This window comes from Mus caroli, chromosome 7, assembly GCF_900094665.2.
Source record: "Mus caroli chromosome 7, CAROLI_EIJ_v1.1, whole genome shotgun sequence".
In the NCBI taxonomy this organism is placed as follows: domain Eukaryota; kingdom Metazoa; phylum Chordata; class Mammalia; order Rodentia; family Muridae; genus Mus; species Mus caroli.
This window is the reverse complement of record NC_034576.1, coordinates 34,789,729-34,795,632: the sequence shown is the minus strand read 5'-3', so window position 1 is coordinate 34,795,632 and position 5,904 is coordinate 34,789,729. Positions and strand designations below refer to the sequence as shown.

The 5,904-nt window shown below is 48.2% G+C and overlaps 1 pseudogene; it reads left to right on the top strand.

The window, feature by feature from the left end:
* Positions 1 to 375: 375 nt before the first annotated feature.
* Positions 376 to 5,660, top strand: LOC110297473 (annotated as a pseudogene).
* Positions 5,661 to 5,904: the final 244 nt, after the last annotated feature.

Here is a 5,904-nt window from a genome sequence, read left to right as displayed (position 1 = left end):
TGGCCTACCACAGTTCTCAGAGACCCTGCTTGAAGGTAGGATCCTATCTTTGCCTGTATCTTTGTCTATGTCTTTGTCTGCCGGCTGTGTTTGAATTCAGTATTCTCGGTTTGCAGTCATCTGCGCTCATGAGAACAACAAACTCCCTGTCCAGGATGGAGGGGAGGGTTACTGACAGACATGTCAGGAGTAACTGGCTGCCACCCTGGGAGACGTCCCAGGAGGTCTGAGGGAGTTCCAGGGACACCTGGAGATCTCCCATCGGGGTGCCAAGTGAAAGTGTGCTCACTCGGCCGTCTGATTGGGTCCTGGTCTCAGCTATTGTAATCTTTTTGTGTGTATATCTTGTTTGTTTCCCTGTATGTGACTCTGACAATGGGACAGACTAGTAGCACTCCCCTTGGACTGACTCTCGAGCATTGGACTGAAATTAAGACTAGGGCTCACAGTCTGTCTGTAGATGTCAGAAAGATTTTGGAGAACTTTCTGCTCTACGGAATGGCCAGCTTTTGATGTTGGTTGGCCACGAGAGGGCACTCTTGATTTGATTGTGATTTCTGCCGTTAAACATGTTGTTATGCAGAGGAGGGTGGGGTCTCAACCAGATCGAGTGCCCTACATTCTCATCTGGGAAAATTTAGCGCAGGAACCCCCATCCTGGTTGAAGTCTTGGGTTCAGAAGAACAAGCTGGGATCCCGAGTCCTAGCTCTCCGCCACTCAAAGAAAAGCCTAAGATAAAAACTGCAGGGGCTGAACCGCAGCCCTCGGCTCCTCCCAGGATCTATCCAGAGATAGAAGAACCTCCAGAATGGTGTAACATCCCACCCCCATATCCCCAACCAGTCCCCTCCCAGATCTCTCAACAGGGTGCCGCTGGAGACTCAGGGGAGGGACCAGTTGCTGGAACCCGAGACCGGTGAGCTTGGAGCCCAGAGGGACCAGACTCTACCACCGTGCTGCCTTTACGTACTTATGGCCCTCCTCCAGCAGACCCCCGACAACTGCAGCCCCTTCAGTACTGGCCTTTTTCCTCCTCTGATCTCTATAATTAGAAGGCAAATCACACCCCCTTCCGGGAAACCCCTCTAGCCTTACTAATCTAATAAAATCTCTCATGTTCTCTCATCAGTCCACTTGGGATGGTTGTCAGCAGCTTTTACAGGTTCTTTTCACCACAGAGGAGAAGGAAAATATTCTACTGGAGGCAAGAAAGAACTGCTGGGGGCCAATGGATGGCCGACACAACTTCTGAATGAAATAGATGCAGGCTTCCCTCTGACATGTCCTGACTGGGACCCTAACAGGCCTGAAGGTAGGGAGCGGTTGACAGTTTTCCGCCGGGCTCTGGTAGCAGGACTGAGAGGAGCTGGCAGGTGCCCCACCAATTTGGCCAAGGTAAGAGAGATCCTACAAGAGGAAAAGGAACCCCCAGCAGTGTTTTGGAGCACCTCTTAGAAGCATACAGGCATTACAATCCCTTTGACCCTATGTCAGAGGGCCAGCAGGCGTCAGTGGCCATGGCTTTCATCGGGCAGTCTGCTTCTGACATTAGGAGAAGGTTACAGCATCTAGAGAGTCTGCAAACATTATCTTTGCAAGATCTGGTTAAGGAGGCAGAGAAAGTGTACCATAAGAGAGAGACTGAAGAAGAAAAAAGAGAAAGAGAAAAGAGAGAGGATGAGGAAAGAAAAAGTAGACAAGATAAAAGGCTGGAAAGAAATTTAATTAGGGTTGTGGCTGCATTCACAGGTGATAAGGAAGTTTAAAAAAAAGGTAGAGGAAGTAGGCAGGCAGGGTACCTGGGCAACACAGGGCCGAGAAGACCTCAGAACTCCAGAGGACCTTCACAACCACCTCTAGATAGGGACCAATGTGCATGCTGTAAAGAAAAGGGACACTGGGCAAGAGACTGCCCCAAAAAAGAGACAGATATCAGACTGCCCAAGGTCCTTACCCTAGAGGATGATAACTAGGGGAGATGGGGCTCGGACCCCCTCCCTGAGCCTAGGGTAACCCTAACTGTGGAGGGAACCCCCACGAATTTCTTTGTTGATATCGGAGCAGAGTTTTCAGTCCTGAAAGAGCCACTGGAGAAACTGAAGAAGAAGAAGAACAACAACAACAACAAAAACCGTAGTAATTGGGGCTACTGGTCAGAAACCATACTCTTGGACCACTGATAAGAAAGTTAATTTAAGAAGAAGCCAGGTAACTCATTCCTTCCTCATCATTCCTGAATGCCCCACCCCATTGTTGGGGAGAGACTTACTACCAAAATTAAAAGCCCAAATAAGCTTCTCTTCAGAAGGAACTTCAGTCTCTTGGCAAGCCCCTATCTCTATAATTTTAGCTTTAAAATTAGAAGAAAAATATAGACTACATGAGCCTCAAACCCCATCGAGAAAAGTACTAGAAGGGACCTGGTTAGAGAGATATCCTCAAGCCTGGGCAGAGACTGGAGGTATGGGAGAGGCAAAGAGGGTGCTCCCTATCATTGTGACGCTGAAACTCCTATTGGGGTACAACAATACCCCATGAGCAAAGAGGCCCGAGAGGGATCAGACCTCACATTCAAAGACTCATAGAACTAGATGTTTTGGCCCCTTGTCAGTCTTCCTGGAATACTCCATTGCTACCAGTTAGAAAGCCAGGCACTAATGATTATCGGCCAGTGCAGACAAGAGAAGTAAACAAAAGAGTACGAGATATTCATCCTACTGTCCCTAACCCCTACAATCTACTCAGTTCTCTCCATCCTGACAGACAATGGTATAAGGTACTGGACCTGAAGGACGCATTCTTCTGCCTAAAACTACATCCCATGAGTCAGGTAATCTTTGTTTTCGAGTGGAGAGACCCAGATTTGGGACAGGCTGGACAACTAACTTAGATATGTTTGCCTCAAGGATTCAAAAACTCTCCTACTCTCTTTGATGAGGCCCTCCACCAGGACATGGCGCTATTCAGGTCAGAGAACCCCCAAATTTCTCTCCTTCAGTATGTTGATAACCTGCTTCTTGCTGCCACCACNGAGCAAGAGNNCAGANTGGGAACTGAGAAATTACTGGCNGAATTGAGCNAGTTGGGATACAAGGCATCNGCTAAGAAAGCNCAGNTTTGCCAGACAGAAGTAACNTATTTGGGTTATACTCTCAGGGGAGGGAAACNNTGGCTGACAGAAGCTCAGAAAAAGACTGTGACTCAAATCCCCATCCCAACAACCTCGAAGCAGGTGAGGGAATTTCTGGGCACGGCTGGGTTTTGTAGGCTCTGGATCCCAAGCTTTGCCACTCTGGCAGCCCGACTCTACCCCCTTACTAAAGAGACTGGGACTTTCTCATGGATCCCCATACACCAGGAGGCTTTTAAAGAGATTAAAAAGGCCTTGCTTAGTGCACCAGCCCTAGCCCTGCCGGACTTGACTAAGCCTTTCACTCTCTATGTAGACAAAAGAGCAGGAATAGTGAGAGGGGTCCCTGACCCAAGCTCTGGGGCCATGGAAACGACCTGTGGCCTACTTGTCAAAAAAATTAGACCCAGTGCCAATGGGTGGCCATCTTGCTTAAAAGCTATCGCTGCTGTGGCACTACTTCTCAAAGATGCTGAGAAACTGACTCTAGGTCAATGAACTATAGTAGTAGCCCCCCATGCCTTAGAAAGCATCATTAGACAACTGCCTGATCGCTGGATGACTAATGCTCGCATGACCCATTATCAGAGCCTCTTACTGACTGAGAGAGTGCAGTTTGCACCCCCTGCTGTCCTGAATCCTGCCACCTTGCTGTCAGAAGCCGAGGACTCCCTACCAGTACACCAGTGTATGGACATCCTGGCAGAAGAAACCGGAACTAAGAAAGACCTCACTGACCAGTCATGGCCAGACTGCCCCCAACTGGTGCATGGATGATAGCAGCTTTTTGGTTAAAGGTAAGCGAGAAGCGGGGGCAGCAGTGGTCAACGGAAAACAAACCATCTGGGCCAGCAGCTTGCCTGAAGGGACGACAGCCCAGAGAGCAGAGCTAATTGCACTCACCCAAGCCTTGCGGCTGGCAGAAGAGAAGAACATCAATATCTACACAGACAGCAGGTATGCTTTTGCCACCGCTCACATATGTGGGACGATCTATAGGCAAAGGGGGCTACTCACATCTGCTGGGAAAGATATTAAAAATAAAGAAGAAATCTTGAGCCTATTAGAAGCCATACACTTGCCAAAAAGAAAAAAAACTGGCCATCATACATTGCCCTGGTCACCAGAAAGGCCATGATGCCATAGCAAAGGGAAATCATATGGCTGACCTGGCTGCCAAACAGGCGGCCCAAAGAGCTATGATCCTCATAGTTAGAGAGGAAAATAAAGAACTTAAGGACCATTATGAACTCAAAGACACAGGCTTTGACTACACTCCAGAAGATCAGGAACTAACAGGCAAAATACCTGAGATATGTAGGTATACTCCCCAGGGAGTGGCTAAGACCCAAGATGGTTGCTCGGTCCTGCCCACCAGAGAAGGGCAACAATATGTAACCAATCTACACTGGCTCATGCACTTGGGAACTAAGAAGCTCAAAGAAATTGTTAAGAACTCCAACTACTATGTTATAAAACTGTCCGACGTTGCCCAGGAGATTGTTGATAAATGCCAAGCCTGTGCCCTCACCAATGTCAGGCACCACAAGAACGCCCCCAGAAGGTGGCTGAGAAGTGACCGGCCAGGGCCATACTAGAAAGTAGATTTTACTAAAGTTAAACCAGCCAAGTACGGTAATAAATATCTATTAGGTTTTTATAGACACTTTTACAGGGTGGGTCAAAGCCTTCCCCACTAAGAAGGAGAACACCAATGTCATGGCAAAGAAGATATTAGAGGAAATTTTCCCAAGATTCGGCATCCCTAAGGTACGTTCATCAGACAATGGCCCCTCCTTCGTTGCCCAGGTAAGCCAAGGGTTAGCCAGACAATTGGGGATAGATTAGAAGTTACATTGTGTTTATAGACCCCAGAGTTCAGGACAGGTAGAGCGGATAAATAGAACATTAAAAGAAATCTTAACTAAATTGGCTTTAGAGACCGGCAGGAAAAGATTGGACAGCTCTCCTTCCCTTTGCCTTGTTCCGAGTACAGAACACCTGAAGAAAATTTAAACTTACACCCTTTGAACTCCTCTGTGGGGGACCACCCCCCTTAACAGAAGCAGGAGAATGTTTGACCTTGATGTTCCTTTTTTCCCAACCCCTGCTAGCTTGCTTAAAGGCCCTAGAACTGGTCAGAAAAGACACCTGGGAACTGCTGAAAAAAAACATACGAACCAGGAACGACTGTGCCACATAAATTTCAAATAGGAGATCCTGTCCTGGTCCGGCGCCACCATTCCAGCAACCTTGAACCCAGATGGAAGGGGACCCTACCTGGTGCTTCTGACAAGCCCCGCTGCTCCTCTGGCATGTGTCTGGCTCCCCCTCCTGGCCCTGCTGCGGACCACTGGCCTGGCCTTGCTCACACTCACCAGGCACGGCACAGGAACCTCCTCCCTCCCTCCTACCACTGACGAGAGACTCTCTAGTCTCATTCGAGGGGCTTCTGAGGCTCTCAATGTTACAAATCCTAAAGCTGTGGCCTCATGTTGGCCTTATTTGACAGCTGGGCCAGAGGTATAATTTTCCTAGTTCTAAGATTAGAACTATGTACTAGAAGGAGTGGGGAATGTGAGACCCCGACTTAGAGAGCTTCTCCCTGGAAGGTAAAGCCCCTGGATGTTCCCCAAGCTTGTTTTTTCTGATCTTTAAAAAATACAGCCAGAAAGAAGCTCTTTGTTCTCTATAGCCAGCAAAAAGCCTTTTTGTTTCTATACTGTACAACCAGAGATGCCTGCCTTCCTGTGCCGAGGACACGGAAATAAAA